The sequence below is a fragment of the Geotrypetes seraphini genome, chromosome 5 (genome assembly GCF_902459505.1).
Source record: "Geotrypetes seraphini chromosome 5, aGeoSer1.1, whole genome shotgun sequence".
Lineage (NCBI taxonomy): Eukaryota > Metazoa > Chordata > Amphibia > Gymnophiona > Dermophiidae > Geotrypetes > Geotrypetes seraphini.
Genome location: NC_047088.1, coordinates 39,568,679 through 39,592,451, shown reverse-complemented (window position 1 = coordinate 39,592,451; position 23,773 = coordinate 39,568,679). Strand labels below are relative to the sequence as shown.

The 23,773-nt window shown below is 44.6% G+C and overlaps 1 long non-coding RNA gene across 1 annotated transcript in view; it reads right to left on the bottom strand.

The window, feature by feature from the left end:
• Positions 1-23,773, bottom strand: part of LOC117360949 — a 105,050-nt gene that overhangs the window by 11,297 nt on the left and 69,980 nt on the right. The window contains exons 2-3 of the long non-coding RNA XR_004539556.1: positions 20,175-20,259; positions 18,580-18,624 (exon numbers count right to left, since the gene is read on the bottom strand). This is a non-coding gene — a long non-coding RNA (uncharacterized LOC117360949). The remainder of the gene's footprint in view (positions 1-18,579; positions 18,625-20,174; positions 20,260-23,773) is intronic.

Genomic DNA, 23,773 nt, shown 5'->3' with positions numbered 1-23,773 from the left:
TTGGGGAGGAGTGTGACCTCATTCGGTGCAACTTGTGTGGATGTCTGGGGCACCCGTTCAGCAGTGTCCTAGGGCTACACATAACGGGTGGCGAGAGGAAAATGATGGGGGAGGGGAGGAACCTCAGGAGCGGGCCCAGGAGAAGGAACGGGATCAGGAGAGTGGTCAGAAAGATAGCCAGGAAAAGGTGAGGCAGGGTGAAGGGCTGGTGCAGGAAGCAGAGGGGGAGAGAGAGGGTGGGGTGGGGATGAGGGTACATGGGAAAAGGTACATAGTAAGAAGGTGGGGAAACACCAGAGGAAAAGAAGGGGGGATAGGGTTGAGGATACTAATAGGTTTAGTGTATTGGCACAGGAGGAAGAGGATGGAGGTGGGGTGTCCCAGAAGAGGAAAGGGAAAAAAAGGTCGGGAGGGAGGGCAGCAGCAATACCCGGCGCTGATTCTGGAGAGGTTGCGGGTTGAGAACGTGGGAGAGGGAGAGAATGGGGGAGGGGCTTTTCTAAATACAGAGGTGGGTGGGAAGGAGGGTATGGAAGTAGATGGGGACGTTTTGCTGGTGGGGAGGGATGTGATTAAGGAACGGGAAGATAAGGAAAGGGAAGGAATTGGGGAAGAGTTGATTCTGGCGGAGGGCGAGGCGGTCCCGCCAGGGGTGGTGGTGAAGAGGGGAATGGAAGAGGGGAGCGGAGAGAAGGGGGGAAGAAATCTAAATTAGTGTCATAATGGGGGGTCCCGGTTTGAATATTGTAACTTTGAATGTTGCTAGTCTCCAAACGGAGAGAAAGCGGTTTCTGGTTTATGAGTTCTTGGCGTCCAAAAAATTGGATGTTATCATGTTGCAAGAAACAAGTTTATTGTGGAAAGCTAAAAGGGACTGGAAATGGGGGCCATCATACTGGGTATTAGCCCAGGAGGCTTATGGGGGGGTGTTAATTCTGTTTAACTCCAGGGTGGTGGAAGTGCATAGGGTGGTGGAATTGGGTGGGGGGAGGGGGCAGATATTGGATGTAAGGGTGGAGGGAGAGGAGGTAAGGTTGGTGAACATCTACGGTCCTCAGAGGAAGTGGGAGCGTAAAGCTCTAATCTCCCGGATCAGACCATATTTATACACGGCCAGGAGGGTGGTGTGGGGAGGGGATTTTAATGCAGTGGTGAGGCAGGAGGAAAGGGAAGGGAGGAAATTTTCTTTAGGATATGATGAATTATTTTTGAAACAGGTGGGGGAGGGGGCAGGGCTGGTTGATATTTATACAGTTTTTGGGAAGCAAGGGGGGGGTTTACATTTAGCAGGGGGAAATGCCGCAGTCGTATCGACAGTTTTTTTGTAAGGAGGGAAGACTGTCAGGACCCTCCCCAAGTGCAGCATGTTGAATTTACGGATCACGCTTTGGTGAGCATACAGGTAGGGGGGAAGAACCCGGTTATGGGTAGGGTCTGTGGAGGCTCAACAATGCATGGCTCCAGGAGGAAAGTGTACAGGAGGCCTTTAGGGAGTTCTGGACAGACCAGATGTCTACTGTGAGCACTTACGGGTCATTGGGGGGATGGTGGGAGGTTGTGAAGGGTAGGATCAAGGGTTTTTTCAAAACAGGGCATCACAAAACAGGGAGGGGAGGTTGGTAGCCCTGAGGAAGGAATTAAATTGGAGGGTGGAAGGGGGTGAATAGGAGGAGGGGATTCAGCTACTCAAGGGAAAAATTGAAGCACTACAGTATGATTTAGATCTTTAGTGTGGGAAAAGGACTATGGGCATTTCATCTCACCAGACCCTTTCAGGTCATGCAAAGAGAGGGTCAGGCGGCGGAAGGTAGGGAGTTTGTGGGACAATGAGGGGATAGAGCAGGAGTCACAAGAAGGGATATTGAGGGTGGTGGGAGAGCATTTTGGGGGGCTCTTTGCAGTTGGGCAAGAGGAAAGGGAGGGGTGGGAGGAATATATAGAGGGGACCCCGGGGATGGGGGAAGGGTTAACAGAGGAGCAGGCAGAAGCACTGAATGGCCCATGGATGGTGGAGGAGGTAAGATGACCTCCTCCACCATCCATGACCAGAGGGAAATCACCCAGTCCAGATGGGTTGTCAGCCAAGTTTTTAAAGACATTTTGTGAGCAGATGATACCTTTCTTGGTGCGGCTGTTTACAGAGCTTAGCTGTCAGCTTGTTCTGCCGAGGTCCATGAGGGAGGCGGTATTGGTTTTGATTGCAAAGCCAGGGAAGGAAGGGTCAAGGGTGGGAAATTGGAGGCCAATTTCTTTGCTTAATACAGATAGGAAAATTTTAGCAAAGATGATGTGTGCAAGACTGGGAGAGGTGGCGGCAGCAGTACTGGCACCAGCACAGATGTGTGGCGTGCAGGGGAGGGGGGCAATAGAAGCAGCAGTAACAGTAAGAGAGGCAGTTGAGAGGGGTCGGAGGGCCCAGTGGGGATGGGTGCTAGTTAGTTTGGACCAAGCCACAGCCTTTGATAGGGTGCCATACGAATATTTTTTTTTGGGGGGGGAGGGTTCTTATAAAGTATGGGATTCCTGTGCAGTTTGTGGAGGGGTTGAAGACTCTGTATAGGGAGGCAGCAACCTTTCCCTTGGTGAATGGGTGGAGGGGGGAGAGTTTCTCCATTGGGAAAGGGATGAGACAGGAATGTCCCTTAAGTCCATTGCTATATGTGTTTGCCATCAATCCATTGCTGCAGTGGCTGGAGAAGGGTGGGGGTTTAACAGGGATAGATATGGGGGAAGGCACAAAAGTCAGGGTGGTGGCATATACTGATGACATCTCTGTGTTTGTGTCTTCAAAGAGAGAGTTTAGATGGATGGAGGAAAAACTGGGGCAGTATTCAGGAGCCGCAGGGGCCAAGAAAAGAGTCATTTGTTGCAACTCGGGGATCCGGCATGGGAGGTGGAGAGTACAAGTGGGTTCTTGCCTCCAAAGGGGAGGGTAAGGGTGCTGGGGGTTGTCTTCAGTGGGGATAAGGCGTATCAAATGGAGAATTGGAAGGGAAAAATCCAGGAAGGGCAGCAGAAGGTGGAAGCCTGGAAGCAGTGGAAGCTGACATTTCTGGAACGGGTGCATCTAATGAAAGTATATTTGGTTCCTTTGTTCCTATTCCTTAGTTATGTGTGTTTGCTCCCGCAGGGGTTGCACGCTACGATGTACAGTCTTTTTTTCAGTGCTTCTGGGGTAACCGCTTAAATCCAATAAAGAGGGGGGTAACGTATTTGGCAAAAGAACAAGGGGGCTTGGGGATGGTGAACCCCATTCTTTTTTTCTCCTACCTCTTCCTCCAGTTCCATTTGGGGGGCTTGGTGTGGGGACAGCAGGAAGGGTGGCATGGGTAGAAAGTGTTCAGATGTGGGGTACAGTGTTTTGGAAAGACTGGTTGGGGGGAGTGGAAATAGGGAAGAAGCGGGTGGTGGGGGTTTTGGGCAGGGGTGCCGGATCATGCGGACATGGCCCATTTAGTTAGGAGTTGGAGGGTAACGGTGGATGAAGTGGTGGAGGGGAGGAAGAAATGGACGGAAAGAGTGCTGCACCAGTGTTATGCGGTGGAATCTCTGCTGAAGGATTGCCCGGGGATACGTCAACAGCAGGCACTCCGTTATGTGGCGATGCCACGCCTGCCCCCTAAGTACTTCGATTTGGCATGGCTGGCACTGCACGGAAAGATATATGTCCGAGCGAATCTGAAGTGTAGACCTGTGGCTGACAGGGAGTGTCCAAGGGGGGAGTGCCAGGGAGTGTTAGAGACAATGGAACATTTTTTGTGTTTTTGCCCCTTTTCAGTTGAGGTGGGGAGGAAGGTGGCCAGGGATTTGGGGTTTCAGGTGGGTTTGTTTGAAAGTCTGAGTTATGCGGATTGGGTTTATGGGGGTGGTGGCTGGAAGAGGGTGTATAGTGAAACTTTTTTTTATTATTTTATCCATACTGAAGTATTTCATTTGGATGGCACACTGCCAGATGTCACTGAGGCAGCGACAGCTGGCACTGGACACAGTGGCAATGGATGTGGTGCGGGCAGTGTGCCAAATTGCAGAAGCAGAGAGAAAAAGGAGGAGTGAACAGCAGTGGCGTCTACTGTGGAAGGGGGTGCGGCTTCGGCCTCCCTGACGCGTGTTTCAGTTTTTGTTTTAACTGAGTTTTTGTATTTATGTTTATTTATTGCTGGGGGAGGGGGGGTTTCTAGTCACTTTGTGTACAGGGTTTGGGGCTGTTTAGTTTTCATATGTACAGGTTTGGTGTGGGGATAGTGAAATGTCAGTTTATGTTTGTATTATTTGTATGATATTTGCTGCTGTGACTTTACATAGAAACGTAGAGTATGACGGCAGAAAAGGGCCGACGGCCCAACAAGTCTGCCCACTCAAGAACCCTCCCTCCTCCCTCCCTCCATCATTTAAACATTCCTCTGGAGCGACCCCACCTGTCTGTCCCATCGTCCTTTGAAGTCAAGTGTGGTTCTGGCCTCTACTACCTGGCGTGGAAGACCATTCCATTGATCAATTACCCTTTCGGTGAAGAAATACTTCCTGGTGTCCCCATGAAATCTTCCCCCCCTGAGTTTTAGCGGATGCCCTCTTGTCGCCATGGGACCCGTAAGACAAAATATTTCTTCCTCCACATAAATACGGCCCGCAACGTATTTGAATGTTTCTATCATGTCCCCCCCTTTCCCTGCGCTCTTCGAGAGAATATAAGCGCAGCTTGCTCAAACATTCTTCATATGGGAGATTCTTTAGTCCTTGTAATGTGTTGAATTGTAATGCTTTTTTGGTGTAAGTCTATATAAGAAAAAAGAACTTTTCAGTAGTTGGAACCTAAGAACAGTCCCGGGCAGAGCTTTGGATTCTTGCCCAGAAATAGCTAAGAAGAAAAAAACCCAACAACAAATTTTTAGATTGAATCAGGTTGGGCAGACTGGATGGACCATTCGGGTCTTTATCTGCCGTCATCTACTATGTTATGTTACTATCATCGAGGCTATCTTTATTACAATTGAGGCTTGGATGTCAGAATTCAAACTGAAGCTGAATTCTGACAAGGCAAAACTCATTTCTGCCTCTCCTTGACAGCTACCTTTTGATCCATCTACACTTCCCCCTCCGTATTCGCGCTTTCCCCAATCGCGGTTTCGGTCATTCACGGTTTTTTGTTTTGCAGGCTCTGCCCCCCCCCCCCAAATTGCATCTGAGAAAATCACTGGGAGCAGCGTTGCACAGAGAAAATCGCTGCACTTTCTTTACAGGAACAGGTCAGGTTATTTGCGGTTTTAGCATTTTCTCTAGGGTTTTTAACAGAAAACCATGAATAACATGCGAAAAGTTCTTTGCGTTTTTTCTGTATTCACTGAGTTGTTTTTCCCCTATCACCGCGAATACGGAGGGGGAAGTATATAGCTGTAAATGCCATGGAATATATGATCTATTCCACTATTAAAATATTGGGTGTTACCCTTGATCAAAATTTAACAATGAAAAAATCAAGTTGATGCTGTGGTTCGCAAGGGTTTCCTCATGTTGTGGAAACTGCGTACGCGGGAGAGCTTGCTTCGATGCTCTGGCATTTAAATCTCTGGTTCGGTCTTTAGTCCTGAGCCAGCTGGACTATTGCAATGTGTATATTTTGCAGGTATCAAGAAAAACATCTCAAGATTACATATTATTCAGAACACTGCAATCAAATGTGTATAATCAGAAGTAGTTTGATCATGTCACCCCTCTGTATCGAAATTTACATTGGCTTCCGTTAGAAGCGTGCGTTATCTTCAAACTGGGTTGCTTTTATTATAAAATTGCTACCGACCAAGCCCCACAATATTTGATAGACTTATTTGTTTTTACATCTCAGAGGAGCACTCAGGGCCGGATTTAGATGAAAAGAGGCCCTAGGCTATTCCACTTATGAGGCCCTTTCACCTCCCATTTTTAAGTTTGTAAATTACATGAGATATAATAAAATATATTATTACTGTGATATATATCAATATGTTAAATGAAACATGTTGTTATTGGTACTAACCTTTATAAAAAATGTGACACGGATAACAAATAAAAAAAAGTCGAGAACACTTATTTGGACATTTATTCTCAGCACCATATATAGTACTTGTAACAATAACTAATCAAACATAACACACAACATTGCCCCTTCCTATGTCCATAGTGCCCCCAGTGCGTCCTTCCTCACCTCACCCCCCGTCCGATGCCCGCCTGTCTCCCATCCCCCTTCCACTGAAACACCCCCCCCCCCCCGGATGCCAGTCTGGGCCGCCCTGTCCTGACAGATCCACGTTTTGCCTCTCTCCCCGCGGGGCTGGGCTTTGCCCAGCTGTTTCCGGACTGACGTCTTTCCCTCCCCGATCCTCCTCCCAGGGCGAGAAAAATAAAGGGAGAAGCCGAGTCGGCGCCCCGTTGCGGCCGGAGCCAGTTCCGATCTCGAAGCGTAGAATTTCTCCTTATTTTCGGTTCAGTGTTTTAGTGTTCACTGTTTTTAGAATAGTGTAATTTTAATTTTGCTAACAATTTGAATGTAGGCCGCTCTTGATCTTGAGGCCCTAGGCTGAAGCCTAGTTAGCCTATAGGAAAATCCGGCCCTGGGAGCGCTAGATAAACTCATGCTTTTTTCACCTTTCCATCAGCTAATGGTTGTCAATTTTAAAAAATACCACAAGCGTTTGCTCTCTTTTCAAGCTGCCACATACGACAAGGATTTTAGGTACCTGTTCTCTACATCTATCTTCATTTTAGAAGGCAATTAAAAACTCACTTTTTTATTAAGTTCATAGGTAATTAATATTTAACACATTTGTTCATTTCCATGTATTTTTATGCTAATCTTTTGTGAACTGCATTGAACTATCTGGTTATATGGTCTAGAAATCGCCTTATTGTATTGTTGGGGTTTGGTTTTTTTTGCCTCACCCTGGAGGTCTCCCTTGCTAGTCAGGTGTTTAGGATATCCACAATGAATGTGCATGAACTCAATTTGCGTACACCACCTCCATTATATGCAAATCTCTTTCATGCATATTCATTGTAGATATCCTGAAAACCTGACAGACAAGGAGCCACTCCAGAACCAACTTGGGCGACACTGCTGTAGGTGATTCAAAGCATGCATGATGATTAAAATATCTGAATAAAGAAAGACATCCACATGACAGAATTTTGTGAGAGGCATCTAGATTCCTATGACATCTTCTAGAACTGAGATATGCAAAAAAGAAACCTCAGATGCCCCTGCTGGAGACAGCTTTAATAAAGACTGGCGCTCACCAATAGAAAATGACGCAGGGACAAAAATTCATCCCCGTCCCCTCACTTTCCCAGCGGTGAAGTGCATTTTTCATCCCCGCCCCCTGCCCGTAGCTTTCATCCCTGTCCATGCAGTCTTAATTTTCTGATATGTCGGAAGTGTCGCGTCAGAGGAAAGGCCCTGACAGGGCTGGTCTTGCGCAGCTTGTTTTGAGGTGCCTCCCGCTGACCGGCTGCGCTTTGGGTAAGGAAGGGTGAGAGGGAGAGAGGGGGCACGCAAGGGGGTTCACAGCTCAGGTCCGCCACCTGCTTCTGCCACTAAGGGGCTTAAGAGAGGGAGGAGGGCTTTGTGGCTCAGGACCGCTGCCGCTCTGGTGCATCAGGGCGGGAGGGAGGGGGGTTCATCTATCAGCTGCTTCGGGGCTTGAGGAAGGGAGGGAGGTGGGGCTCATGGCTCAGGACTGCTGCTGCTTGTGGTTCTTCGGGGCTTGAGGACAGGAAGGGGGTTTGCGGCTCAAGACCACTGCCACTGGTTCTCTGGGGGACTTTTTTTTTCACTGGCAATTTTTTTTGTCGGCTGGGGTGATAGTGCCGCTTAACCAAGAGTTGATTAATGGACTTTCCGCTGTATATTTTTGGTGCCATTTATGGAATCGGGGCCAAAATGTCTATTGTTTCTCACCCAACAAGGAGTATCATTCTATTGTGAATGTTTTATGGATTAGACTCTCGCTTAGGGCTCCTTTTACTAAGATGCACTAGCATTTTTAGCACAGGCAGGAAATTACCGCACACTACTCTGCACACTACGCTTCTAGAACTAACGCTGTCCACGCAAGGTGCGGCGGCGGCGAAAAGGGTGAACAGAATGTTAGGAATGATAAAGAAGGGGATCACGAACAGATCAGAGAAGGTTATCATGCCTTTGTTCCGGGCCATGGTGTGCACTCACCTGGAGTACTGCGTCCAGCACTGGTTGCCGTACATGAAGAAGGACACGGTACTACTCGAAAAGGTCCAGAGAAGAACGACTAAGATGGTTAAGGGGCTGCTGGAGGAGTTGCCGTTTAGTGAAAGATTAGAAAAACTGGACCTTTTCTCCCTCAAACAGAGGAGATTGAGAGGGAACATGATCGAAACATTCAAGGTACTGAAGGGAATAGACTTAGTAGATAAGGACAGGTTGTTCACCCTTTCCAAGGTAGAGAGAACGAGAGGGCACTCTCTAAAATTGAAAGGGGATAGATTCCGTATGAACGTAAGGAAGTTCTTCTTCACCCAGAGAGTGGTAGAAAACTGGAACGCTCTTCCGGAGTCTGTCACAGGGGAAAACACCCTCCAGGGATTTAAGACAAAGTTAGACAAGTTCCTGCTGAACCAGAACGTACACAGGTAGGGCTAGTCTCAGTTAGGGCACTGGTCTTTGACCTAAGGGCCACCGCCTGAGCGGACTGCTGGGCACGATGGACCACTGGTCTGTCTCAGCAGCGACAATTCTTATGTTCTTAAGGTCTAGCATGCACGGCAATGTAGCACGTGCTATTCCACGCGTTAAAGCCCTAACGCGGCTTAATAAAAGGAGCCCTTAGTCTTAGCATTAGATAAGTATTCTCTTAATTTTAGGAGATGGCATTGGCATCAAAAATGTATTAAGTCAGCCAATTATCAGCATGGAACAGAGGGTAGGTTGCAATGGAACTAAGCTGCAGTATTTGATTGAAATCCAATTTGTTTTGTTTTGTACAGACCACCATAGCATTCATCCTGAGCTCACATGTATTTTTTCATGTTGCTTAATGTGCTGTGTGAAACTATAGCCTCCTTCTTTGGACTTCCAGCTCAGTCAGAACCAGGTATCCTGGTGCCTTGAACCTTCATTTGAAAAAGGAGACCAAATCCTCAGTCAATTGCACTTCAACCCAATTTATTTTAGCCTATTGCAGTAAAAGTCCTTGTGCTGAGGTCATGCACTAGAATGTGTTTTTATAAGATATAAAGTGAAAATGTGCAGAAATGCCATTTTATCAATATTGCCCTCATAGGTGGCTGGATACTCAACTGTTTAGAGAAGCTAAAGTAGAAAGTGGTGGGGTGAGGGATGCAAGGTAGGGTTACCCAAAGACCTGCTCCCAGGCCCGCTCTGTTCTACCCAGGCCTGCCCCGTTATGACCATGCCACACTCCAGCCTCCCCCCCCCCCCTCAACCTGCTCATCTTGGTCGGGAGGGCACCCATGCATGCATGGATGCAACACGATGATGTCATGTACACGCGTGTGGGCATGACGTCACCACGTTGCATCCACACGTGCGCGGATGCACCTCCCGACGCAATCTGCTTTTCAAAACCCGGACAAAGGGCTGGGTTTTGAAAAGCCATCTGGACGCCAGGACACGCCCTCTAAAAAGAGGACATTTCCGGTTAGATCCGGACATCTGGTAACCCTAAGGCAAGGGGGGTAGGTAGGATTAGGTGCCACATAATCTCCCTCTTTCTCTCTCTCTTTTCATCCCCTATGCCTACCTCGGGACTCTCAAAGACACAGTTTCCTGGTTTTGTATCTCTGTACCAGAAAATTTACTGCAGCCCTGTGATTGGGGATCAAATTAAGTAGATGCTAATTATTTAAATAAGAGGAATAATAAGCTTCTAAGTTCACATTCCCTATGCACAGTACATAAACTTTCTCATAGCAATGTAGCTGTGAGAAAATTAATGCCATGGGGCAGGTGGTGGTACTGTAGATAAAAGACTGCAAAATCCAAAGGAAAAAAGCAGAGCGTGCCTGTTCTTCAAAACCCTCTTTATTAGCAACCAATAATAAAATCCATGTGCAAAGCAGTCTTTGTCAATCAGAAAAGCATAATGTTGGCAGGTCATTTTATTAACCTCTTTGCTGGGGTATTCCAACAATAAAGGCCATCTAGATGCTGATTGTTATTATGAAAACCATTGTCAGCTCCATGTCACCCCAGGTTCTGTCCACATGCAGATCAAAATGGGAAGTCCTGCTGAGCAGGTACCAGTTTGAAAGTAATAGACAAGACAGCAGGAGGTAAGCACTTCATCTCCAGCCAGGGAGGTGTGGGGGTTGGTGAAGTGAGGCAGGGAGGCAGGACCCTGAGGAGGTTTGAGTGTCTACAGATAACCCAAATTTGGACTGTGAACTTCAGGGAGCTAGGCAGGGAAGAGATGACAAAAGAAGCAAAAGTTACGTAACATCGTACTTATAAACCGCATAACCGTACGTTCAATGCGGTGAACAAAAGATTAAAAATACCATAACCTAATAATGATTTAAATTAGTTTGCTAAATATTTTGGGAAAAAAGATGAGTTTTCAATTGAATTCTAAAGTGCTTGTAAGAGCAAGCACTACGCAACAGTGGCCTAAATTCACTGTCATAGAAAGCAGCCTGAAATGCTAGAGTATGTTCCAAGGATTTCTTGCTCTTACAACCTTGAGCAGATGGAAAATTAAACAATGCATGTGATTCTCTACTATGTTTATGGAATGCTATGAGAAATCTATCAGTCACATAGTTTGGAGCAATACCATATGCAACTTTGTAACAACGACAACCCAGCTTAAACAAAACACGCGCCTCCACTGGAAGCCAATGCACCTTACGGTAGAAAGGAGTCACATGATCATATTTCTTTAGACCATAAATTAATTTGACCCCGTATTTTGAATCAGTCTAAGACTAGCCATCTCTTTCTTGGTACATGTCAAATAGACACTGTTACAATAGTCGAGAAGACTTAGAAGTAACGACTGAACTAAAAGTTTAAAGGCCGGAAACTCAAAATATGATTTTATGGTACGCAGCTTCCACAATGTGGAATAACCCTTTTGTGCCACAGCATCTACTTGCTTTTTCATGGTCGAGTGTTGATCTATAACAACTCCCCAAATTTTAATCGTTGGATTGATCTTATAGAGTGTTGAGTCTATAGTAATTGATGGTTCATGTAAAATTCAAGGGGGAGACCCAACAAAGAATTTGGTTTTATCATGATTTAATTTGAATTTAAATTCTTGCATCCATGATTCCATCAGTTTCAGTATAGACTCAATTATTTGGTTAATATGAGATATAGCTGTATTACAAGGAATTATGATCATAATGTCATCGGCATTACTAAACAGTCTAGAGCTCAGTTTGTTCAAATGAAACCTCAGAGAAGATAGATACACATTAAATAATGTAGGGGAGAGTAGGGAACCCTGAGGGATCCCACAAGGGTTTTTCCAAGCAATGGAAAGCTGATTGTTAGACTTAATTTCGATCCAAGGAACCCTTTGAACCACAAGAAAACATTACCTTGCAACCCTATTCGAGGTATTTATATACTGCCTATCAAAGTTATCTAAGCGGTTTACAATCAGGTACTCAAGCATTTTCCATATCTGTCTTGGTGAGCTCACAATCTATCTAACGTGCCTGGAGCTATGGAGGACTGAGTGATTTGCCCACGGTCACAAGGATAAGCAGGATTCGAACCCACAACCTCAGGGGGCTGAGGCTGTAGTTCTAGCCACTCCTTCCTCATATGCCACTCTCCAGGCGACTAATGGCACAAATCATAAACAGATTTGCTAAGTACTGCAGGACAAACTAAGATAAGGAATACACTTACCTGCCTGGAGCCAGTTATTATACTTAAGACCAGATGCAGTAAGTGGCTCCCAAAGACAGACACCATTAAGGTATCTGAACTATAGCTACGTGATGCAGGGTTCTTTGTTAGGAGTCCCTGCCCAGGAAAAGGATCTGAGTGTCATTGTTGAGGATACATTGAAACCCTCAGCTCAATGTGAGGTGGCGGCAGCTAAGAAAGCAAATAGAACGTTAGGAATTATCAGGAAAGGAATGGAAAACAAAGATGAAAATGTTATAATGCCTTTGTATCGCTCTATGGTACAGCCACACCTCGAATACTGTGTGCAGTTCTGATCGCCATATCACAAAAATGATATAGTGGAATTAGAAAAGGTACAGAGAAGGGCAATGAAAATGATAAAAGGGATACAACGATTTACTTATGAGGAAAGGCTAAAGTGGCTAGGTCTCTTCATCTTAGAGAAGAGACTGCTCAGGGGGGGATATGATAGAGGTCTATAAAATAATGAGTGGAGTGGAAAGGGTAGATGTGAACTGTTTGTTCATTCTTTCCAAAAATACTAGGACTAGGGGGGCATGCGATGAAGCTACAAAGTAGTAGATTTAAAACAAACTGGGGAAAATATTTCTTCACACAACATATAATTAAAATGGAATTCGATGCCAGATAATGTGGTGAAATCAGTTAGCTCAGTGGGGTTTAAAAAAGGTTTGGATAATTTCTTAAAAGAGAAGTCCATAAGCCATTATTAAGATGATTTGGGGAAATCCGCTGCTTATTCCTAGGATAAGCAACATAAAATCTGTTTTACTTTTTGGGATCTAGCTAGGTACTTGGGACCTGGGTTGGCTGCTGATGGAAAGAGGACATTGGGTTTGATGGATCTTTAGTCTGTCCCAGTATGGCAATGCATGGTCTTTTGTTCTTATGTGAGCCAAGTATAGGACAATCAAGGCATTGTGACATCGCTGATGAGGTTGGCTCTTAGGCATGTTCTCAGTCTAAATCAGGGGTAGGGAACGCCGGTCCTCGGGAACCGTATTCCAGTCGGGTTTTCAGAATTTCCCCAATGAATATGCATTGAAAGCAGTGCATGCAAATAGATCTCATGCATATTCATTGGGGATACCCTGAAAACCCGACTGGAATACGGCTCTCGAGGACCGGAGTTCCCTACCCCTGGTCTAAATAGACAGTACTGAAGGATTACAGGGCCTGAGGTAACATGGATTCAGTAGAGTCAGGTCTTGTCAGATAAATTGCTGAATGTGGTGCATTTAGGGGTCCCTTTACAAAGGTGCGCTGGCGTTTTTAGCGCACGCACCGGATTAGCGCGCGCTATAGCGCACGCTAGCCGAAAAACTACCGCCTGCTCAAGAGGAGGCGGAAGCGGCTAGTGCGCGCGACATTTTAGCATGCGCTATTCCACGCGTTAAGGCCCTAACGCACCTTTGTAAAAGGAGCCCTCAGATTTTAGCAAAGCCATTGTCTGATTTTAGCAAAGCCAATGATGTCAAAATTTGCTTTCAATGATGTCAAGACTTTGCTAAATGAACCTTTAACATGTATCTTATATTCTAGGGTTGGGATGTGGAAGAAATCTTTACTGATTTGTTCTTTCTGTCTGCTAGTATCTAGAGAGAGTCTGCAGAGTATAAATAGAAAGGTTCATGAGCTACTCTTGAACTTAGTCACCTTTCAGTTCATTCAACTGACATTATTTTGGGTTTCATCACAGCGGGAAGATGCTGGTTTTACTGAAATGTGCATGAAAGTGTCAGACTAATGTCTGTAAATACACCTTTTAGTCATAAATGAAGGGACATAAAGGCCTAGGAAGAAGTAGAAATGATTCATGTAATTTTGTACCAGTCACATACCAATTTGTCAGGAGGATTTAAGCTAAGCAAGGTATGATTTTGATAATGAGCTTTTTCTAAAAGCGTGCCAATGTCTTCGGAGGTGCTCCATTTTTGGTCTTTTTTGGGTGGGAAATAAAGGGAGTATCTAAACAGTTCACTTGTTTCATTTCTACCTTGCTTAGATTTTAAGCAAAATACATTTACAACTAATATTCTGGAGGGTCCCATTAAAATATGAAAGGCTGCTGCTTCTGCACCCAGAGGTTGCGAGATCAAATCCCAGTGCCGCTCCTTGTGACCCAGGGCAAGCCACTTAGGGGTCCTTTTACTAAGGCACGCTAGCTTTTTTAGCGCGCGCTAAACATTAACGCGTCCATTATAGTCTATGAACGCATTAGCGCACTTTAGTAAAAGGATCCCATAATCCTCCAGTGCCCACCACTTTGAATATAAGCTTTGAAATACCAAAATCACAAAAAGGCAGCATACAAGTCCCCCCTTCCTCTTATATCCAAGTCTGTTCTTATGAGTCGCCACATATTAACATTTTAAGTCTAGCACAGTACCAGGCAGAGCTTTGGATTCTTGCCCAGAAATAGCTAAGAAGAAAAAATTAAAAAAATTTAAACTGAATCAGGTTGGGCAGACCATTCGGGTCTTTATCTGCCGTCATCTACTATGTTACTATATTTGTTTTTATTTGTTTTGTACATCAATGTAGAAAATCTCATAAAACTTGGGGAGGCAATATATAAGCTTGTTTTATTAATCAATAAAAATAAACCAAGAATGGATACTTTTTTTTTGGGGGGGAGGGGGGTTGCCCAGTGGCTGTTGTATAATTTTAAATGGGCATTATCCAAGTGGCATCACTAAAAAATTCCTATTTATCATTATACTTACTATTTGTACAGCTGCATTTGAGAGCCCTTTTACTAAGGTGCGCTATGTTTTTTAGCGCATGCTAAATATTAGCTTATTAGCTTAGCGCACCTTAGTAAAACAGAGGGTAAGGTTCAGTCATGTGTTGTGCGAACCTGCACCAAACTCTAATACATTTTTAAAAAGGTAATGCAGCAAAAATCCTTGTGACCGTGGGCAAGTCACTTGATCCTCCATTGCACCAAGTACAAAATTCCCCTCCCCCCTCCTTTTTTTTTATTAAGCCACGATAGAGGTTTCTACCTAGGCCCAGAGCCCTCAATACTCTGATGCTGCTCTGACGTTGAAGCATTGGGCACCCCAGGCCATGGTACAAACCTCTACCACAGCTTAATAAAAGAGGGCCTTAGATTGTGAGCCCCCTAGTGACAGAAAATTATCTTCATAATGAATCTAAACTGTTTTGGTTATGCCAAAGAAGGTATATAAATACATGACTTGACCATTTAAATCCTTTCTAGCTGCTTTATGCACTGAGTAACAGGGGCACAGCAGAAGTGCATCTATCTGTGGCAATACTGCGTGCAAGCTGTCATGACTGCCGATCGTGCATTAGCAGCAGTGTCATAATATGGCTGCCAACAAATACAGTTCTGCAGTGGTGTACTCTTCTGGTCTCCCAGACCTCCTCCCATATCCAATCTTCCTTTCAGTAATATTCTTCATGCCCCATATTATGCTTTCACACAGTGAAAGGCTCACCAAGCTCTCCCCTTTCATAGTAAAAGAGGAAGCCTGCAATACACTGGAATTCAAAATGGCCACCATGACCCCTAGCAGCCATCTTGAGTAGATCCCAGAGGAATCAGAGGATACTATGTGGATTACAACCTTGAATAGGGTTATCATATGGCTCCAGAAAATGGAGGACGGATTGAGACATCCAGGTTTTACTTCCATTGCTTTCAATAGATGTAAAGCCCAGATGTCTATATCTGTCCTCCTTACTTCCATTGCTTTCAGCATAAGTAAAACCCAGATGTCTCTATCCATACTTCTTTTTCTGGAACCATATGATAACCTTAAAATTTCCTTGCATTAGATACATAGTAAGTATATCTTTAACTTAATCAGTATAGATAGGAATAACCTAGCAAGTTAGGTGGGACAATGGCCCCTTTTCTGCCATCATCTGCTTTTCTGGAACTGAAGGAATTTGCTTGTAGTGTTAAAGTATAAGAGAATATTTTCCAATAACTGCAACCATAGGTGTTAGAACGGGGGAAGCCACAGGGGCCGTGGTCTTCTCAAAAACTGGCAGTCAGAAGAGTCAGTTATGGCTCTACTCCCCGCCACTGTAATTTTAAATGTTTAGGCAGCCACCCTGCAGCGTCAATGAGCAAGCCTGCCCCAGAACCCTTTATTATTCATCTAGGCAAAAAAACAGGAAGTCGCTGCAGAATGAAGACTTCCGGGGCAGCTCGTTGATGCTGCTTGGTGGCTGTCTGAAGATTTAAAATTACAGTGGCTGGGGAAGGTAGGTGGGGGAGTCAGGAGCTGGAGAGAGAGGTCATGCCACAGAATCCTGCTGGAGCTAGGGCAGAGCCTTCGCGCCCCCCCCAACAAAAAAATTACATCTTATAAAATTATCATATTAGACAATGGGCTCCTTTTACTAAGGTACGCTAGCATTTTTAGCGCACGCTAGCTGAAAAATTACCGCCTGCTTAAAAGGAGGCGGTAGCGGCTAGTGCATGTGGCATTTTACCGCGCGCTAAAACCGCTAGCGCACCTTTGTAAAAGGAGCCCAATGTTTCCCAACTAGACCAGGGCTACTGTAAGAACAAATCGAACATTTTTAAAATATTTGTGAGAAAGGGGGGAGGGAGTAGAAGAGTATAATTGAGCTGTGGTTGTAATTTGAGTGAATTTAAAGATAATTGTAAACTGTGAAAGAAGCAGTGCTGTATGAAAGAGAAGCTGAAAGTGTGGGTTTCATCAAAAACTGAAAGAAAAAATATAACTAGGAATTATGTACAGTAAGAGTCCTTTAGAGTAAGTGAACAGAAAGAATTGTTGGTGCGGTTTTAAAGGAGCTCCCCATGCTGTTGATCCATATAGAATAATACAATTGTAATAGGAGGTTGGCAGGTAACTCAGCAAAACTGTTAAAGAGTACAGTGTTTGCCATATTTTGCCTCCATCCCCGCAGTTTGTTGATTACTAAGACCCTTATTCAAAGGGCCCTCCCACAATACTGGGGCTGCTATGGCAGTAATTATGCCAGGTTTGATGAAAATATATACCTTGCTATACCAGTAGTCTCAAACTCAAACCCTTTGCAGGGCCACATTTTGAATTTGTAGAGACTTGGAGAGCCACAGAAAAAAATAATGTCTTATTAAAGAAATGTCAAGTTTGCATGAGGCAAAACTCTTTATAATTTACTAGTCTTATAGCCCGTTACATTAACGGGTGCTAGAATATATGTGTGTGTGTCTGTCTTTAATTCTTTCTCTCTCTCTGTCTCTCCTTTGCGCTTTCTGTCTTTCTTTTTCCTTGGCTGTCCACCACCACCCCTTGCCTGCTCCCCCTGTCCATTCTCCCTTCCTTTTACCTACCCTGTCCTGCAGTAGGCCTCCCTTCCTTTTCCCAACTGCTCTGGAGCACTGGGACACTGAATGGTACATCGAGTAGAAATTCTATGTGATGGATGCATTGTAAATACTTGATTTCTCATTCCCTGCATCCCTCCCCTGTCTGTCCAGTCTAGTCTCTCTATTTTCTTCCCTTCACCTATTCCCTTCTTTCTACCTTGCAGATCCGGCATCTCTCTCTACCTCCTTCTTCCTCTCCCTAGCCCACATTCAGTTTGGGACTTTTCCTCTGAAATATCCTGCCCACATGACAACAGGAAGTTGTGACAAAGTGAAGGTCCCCATGGCAAGGTAGAAGCAGTCTGATTTAATTGCCGCTGGTGAATATAGCAAGTTTGGAAGGCTGTGTGGGGTGGGGTGAAGGGAGGGCGGGCAGAGTGAAGAAGCAAGACTTGCCCGAGTTGAGCTGCAGCCCCCTCCACTGCCTCTCATCTAGCCTGCATGACCAGATTTGGTGTGAACAGTCGGGGGGGGGGGGGGGGGCTCCAGCCCTGCAAACACTGAAAAAGTTCAAGATCCCTGTCGGTGGCGGAAATGCTAGCGGCGGAGGCTGCAAAGCGCGCACACACAACAGCGGTATGGGCGGTGGCAGTAGCAGGAAACTGATGACCTCAAACTCGCACAGGGAGGAAGGAAGGAGGAGGAGGAAAGAGTTCGGGCAGCTTTTCCGATTGGGGAGAGCTCTTCTTTGCCAGCTCCGGAAAGAAGGCGAGTCGCGAGTGTGGGGCCGTTACTGCAACGGTGCGAGGTGGAGAGCAGGGAGGCTGTGGTGACGTACTAAGCGCGCATGCGCACTCTCGCCTAGCGCGACAGATCAGGGAACACGCGGTGAGAGTGCGCATGCGCGGCTAGCATTTTATTATTATAGATAAATCTTTCCTTTAACTGTTAGGTGGTATGCTAGTATATATGCATGTAAGTGCATACATGCACACATTTTCTGAACAATTGCAAGCTTAATATGCACATAAATATTTGTACCTAGGTTAAAGAATTATCCCTTTACAGTATAGCATTTCAGCTGAAACTGCAAGCAATGAATAACATAGCATTTCTGCTATTAACCTGCACTGGTAAATATTCTACTCATTATTGATTTTACTTTTTTTTTAATATCAGCCAGTGTTTTACAGAAAAAGTAGCCCTGTCATCATATGGAATACTAGATCCCACAGGAATCGAACCTCTGCATAGACTATTAATCCTGCATAATTCTTCAACAGCCCTTGACATTAAACATCAAGATTGGCACACTTACAAAGTAAATGCCAATAAAGCTCAAAATCTACAGAATCGCTATACTTACAAACTGTAACCAGTTCTCTGAATTTCTTACAGGATATCTGAAGGGCTGCAAGGAAGGAATCAGATCAGCTGTACATTCAATTATGCAATGCAATTCTTTACTCGTTGTCACACTTTTTTAAGCCGTAGAAATCTGGAAACCTTTTAAAAATATGTTCCTTCATGAAAAAAAATGCGTCAGAGGGGACCCCTGGATTCTCCGCTTCCCAGGAAACTTTTAACTTTGTGAGGGCTGAGTGGGCCCAACACCTTTCTTCCCAGCCCTGATGGAAGGTTAAATATGTCTATGTATAGATCTACCCACTCCATGAAGCCCCACTCAGAAAATTGGGGAGGCCTCAGCTGGGTCCCCCCTGCCCATGACCCACCCCCCTTTCCCCCACAACAAACTACAGTCGGTGGTTAATTTTCTGCTAAGGAAGTTTATTGTAGGCCGCAGCATGGTTACATGTAATTATCACTAGCATACAACTTAATTCCTCTATTAGGCATAACGATTCTTAGTACTAGCAATAACTACCGTATTTATCCCTGAATTCTATCCCATCTATTAGCTGTCCTAATCTTGACCCGGGAGGCCACGCTATCACATGGCACAGGGGGAAAACTGTGGCCGCTGCCATTTACATTAATCATTTCCAATGTGTAGCTGTTTATATATGAGAAGGCACCGGCGTTCAAGCCGTGCTCTACTCCCACTTGGCCCGAGCCACCTTCCAAACTACTCAGGCCCCGTTGACCACTCCTGCCTCCTTGCGCCGTTCAAGTGAGAGGGTACTTCTCGGGTGTGCCCCTCCACCCTAGTGGAGTTTCTCATTAGCCGAGGGGTAGGAGCCCTCACTTTAGAGTAGCACAAATCCTAATCCCCTTCCTCCTACATGGACCCCCCTCCGATCATCTCATGCCCCCCCCCCCCCCGGGTCACCACTCTTGCCTGGTGTGACGAACTTGTCTGCTGCCTTGGCAGTTATGCCGCCAGTGCATTGATATGTAGCTCATTGGGTAGGAGGGTGGATGTCCTCTTCCTCCGGGCGCCACTGAAAAGATGACTGCGCCGGGAGTGCTCTACTTTAAATTGCCCATCACCCTTCTTGCCCCCACTCCTTCCTTCCTCAGTGGCCCTATCCTGCCTACCATGACCCGCGAGGCCCCCCCCCCAAATCTAACTGGCTGATTTATTTGCCCCACCTTCAGCACCCTCTTTTCCCTGCAACCCAAACTCACATTTCAAATTTCACCTTTATTTGATATACTGCAAATAATATTTATTTATTTATTCAATTGTCTATACCATTCTCCCAAGGGAGCTCAGAACAGTTTACATGAATTTATTCAGGTACTCAGTCTGTCTGTCCAGGCAGGTTTACAATCTAATGTAATGGGGGGATTAAGTGTCTTGCCCAGGGTCACAAGGAGCAGTAGGAGTTTGAGCCCACAACCTCAGGGTACTGAGGCTGTAGCTTTAACCATTGTGCCACACTCTCCCCTTAATATATATCTATGTGGTTTACAATAATCTAGTAATGAAAATGAAGGGCATATGTGAAATTGCCTAAATTATAATCATACTTAAAATCTATATAAAATATAAGGTACCTGTGAGATAACATGATTCAGTATGCTCTCTTAGGCTTCCACGGCTGGCATCATGATTGTAGCAGGTTTCCGGGTCTTGCCGCATCTGTGTTGAAAGAACCGACATTTCAGCCATCATGCTGTGACTTTCTTCAGGGTATGCTGTGAGGTCTGCAGTGTGTCTTTATATAATAGTGGGTCCATGGACCTGATTGAGAACAGGGCAGGGCAGTCTGTGGGTCGTGAAATTTGAATTTTTGGTGGGAAATTTTGTTGGGCTGACCTGATTGAGAACTGGGAAGTCTATCAGTCATGAATTTGAATGTTGGTGGGAAAGTTTGTTGGGAATCCAAGTTTGAATGTTGAATATTGGCAGGAGCGTTCGTGGACCCAAATTTTACATTATGGAGCGAGGGTCAGCGGTCCCACTTTTAAATTCTATCAGAAAAGAGGCTGGAACTTTTGAGATGGAGGAAGAAGGCCACGATGGACCACTGGACTAACCCAGCATCAGCAATTCTTATGTTCTTAAACACAGTTCATTTTCTCTGCAGGTTTTCCACTCCCCAAACAGTCTTTAACACAGTTCCATTAAACAGTTTCAGTTAGCTCCTGGATACAGCTCTAACCAGGCACTAGAATAAAGACAGAGTTTCTTTATAGTAGGGTTTTACCTCAGCCAGATTCTAGTAATAAAACAGATCAGTATTCAGCACTTCACTCTCCTATTCTCCTTCTGGGGTCTCTCTCTCTCTCTCTCTGACTATGGCTTTTTCTTTTAAGTTCTTCTGAATTACTTCCTGGTTTACTCCTTCCCTCCCCTCCATCCATCCTGAGGCAGTGTCTTTTTCAGTGTTGTTCTGATTTTGAGACAAAGTGGCCAGGAGGGGGAGTGCCGGGTTTTCTTTAGGGTTAGTCTGACTGAGGAGAACTGTCTAGCAGAGGAAGTGGCAATGTTTCATGCCCTCTGTCACACAGGGGCTATATGTTTTCTGAATGTCTACTTTTATGCAAATGAACTCTTGTGATTTTAGAAGCACCTATTCAAGTACATAAAATACTATTCTGTACACAGACACATGCTATCCAGGTCATGCTTTCTTGGCAAAGCAAATATGAGAACAAATATTGCTACATAGGCTTCAGGAATATACAGTTTGGATAGTTTGGAAAGGACAGTTCTCAAGGAACAGATTTGGGACTCACTGTGCAGTCTCTTTTCCAGACATAAATAAATCTAAAAATAATGCTTGAATGCATTTAAAAATAATGACAAAGTACAGTATTACATGAGATAGTCAGTCGGATTGATTCTCATGTATACATCTGAAAGCACAATGCAGTGCACAAAGGATACAGTTGCCTCGCAATTCACTAGTTATTGTGATGAAGAATTTAGAACTAATATAGAACTAAGAGCTAAAAAAGATTATAATATTTTCATGCCATAAAAGTGTTCAAGCTGAACTGTCATAACGGAGCTGTTACATTACTGAAAGCATAATTGCTTTGCTGTAAGCTGCATCATTCTTTATCCAAAGATGATGGATTATTCTTTATCTGATTCCATAAAAGACATCACAATCAACAAAGGATCCCGTTTTCTGTAGGACCAATGTTATCCTATTTGCACAGCTTCCAGATTCAGTGTACTGTGTTATGCTGTGCTCCGATAGCATTCGAGTGCCTTTGTTGTCCCTGATCCAATTGGTCAGAAATATTCATGTGATTAACTTCCATTCCCCCTATTGGGGTACCTAATATGCACTTCCTGTCTCAGTGTATAATTTTACTCCCAGCTGGTTACCCATGAAGCAGAAGGACTTTAGTAATTACCAGGGCAATTAATAAAAATAACCCCCCCCCCCAAAAAAAAAAAAAACCCCAAAAGAGATAAGACGATGCTTTTTAATTGGACTAAGTACATTTTTTGACAAACATTCAAAGGAAAAATCTTCTTTTGGTGGGTTAATAATGATAAAGAGATCCTTTTATCAAGCAGCGTAGAATGTTTTACAGTGAGTTGGCGAGGTAAATGCTCTGATGCTCATACAATTCTGAGCGTTGGAGCATTTGTCTCGCCGGCCTGCGGTAAAACGCTCCACCACTACTTAATAAAAGGAGCCCAAACAGAATATACAAGTGAAATATAAAAGTATTCCAATCATAGACTAACAGGGAAAGATAGGGGGGGGGGTGAGAAACAGGGAGAGATGGATGGGTGATCAGTGAGTGAAAAAGCAGTATACTTCTATGGCTTATAATGTGATAGGGAACTAAGTTCTTTATTAAGTCCTGTCTAGTGGATATCAAAATATTTCATCATTTTATCTTCAAAGGTCTTATGTTCCTGTATTGTTTTAAAATTTCCTTTATAAAGTCACTGATTCAGTGCTCTAGTCTTGCAAAGTTGTCTCCCACCCTGGTTAGTTTTGTGGTGTTTAATGCTGTGCCTAGTTTAAAAATAGTCCGCTGTTCAATATGAAGCCAGTAGTGTTGCTTTAGAAGAGGAGAAACATGATCGTGTTGATGGGTATGACATAGTAGTCTAATGGTGATATTCTGTAAATATTGCAGTCTTTTCATATAAAGACATGAACCCTCTACATAAATGATATTACATTACATTACATTACATTAGGGATTTCTATTCCGCCATTACCTTGCGGTTCAAGGCGGATAACAAAAGGTTAATTTAAAAACAGAGTTACAATGATTAGCTAGAGAGGTAGGTTGTAGATCTTATAGATATTTAGAGGGTTGTTGAGGGTGAGGTGGTTTGTAGTAGAGTTGATAGGTGGTCAAAGTGGAGGTTCTTTTGTTATTATTAGTGCAGTAATGGGTAGATCGAGCGTCAGTTTTAGTGTTACTAAGAGGTCGTGATTTTATTGCTGCTTCAGGAATTTCTTGAAAAGTGTGGTCTTTATTTCCTTTCTGAATGTCCTATAGTCTGGGGTGGTCATCAGCAGGTTGGAGATTTGGTTGTCCAGTCTTGCGGCTTGAGTGGCTAGTAGGCCTTCGTGTAGTCTTGTTCTTTTTACTTCCTTGATTGGGGGGGGTATCATCAGTGCAAGAATCAATGAGTGAAATGTATCATGGTTAAAATATTTCCTGACTGAGTGAAGTTGGCAAAGAACATGAAGTCTAGTTTTCCAAAGATTTGATATTTGAGGAGAAAATGTAAGTTATTAGTCAAGGATATTGAAAATAATCAACAGGTTTAATGGGAGCTCTGAAAAGGGTTAAAGGGATCAGTGGCATAGCGAGGGTGAGAGGCACTCCTCCCCTCCCCTCGTCTCCAATCTCGCCTGTTGCGTGTCCCCCCCCCCCGCCCCTTCCCCCGTACCTCTAGTTAAAGTTGTTGCTTGCGACGGTCAACAATGCACTCCTTGCGACCCCGTCAATTCTCCCTCTGATGTAACTTCCTATGTGCCCAGTAGTGATGTCAGTGGGAGAACCGATGGGGTCGCGAAGAGCACGTTCTTGACCACCGCGAAAAACAACTTCGACTAGAGGTATGGAGGAAGGGAAGGAGGGCGTGCGTGTGGAGGGAAGGAATGGGAAGAGGCGGGGGGACAGAGAGGAGGAAGGATGCCAGCGCCCCCACCAACATGGCACCT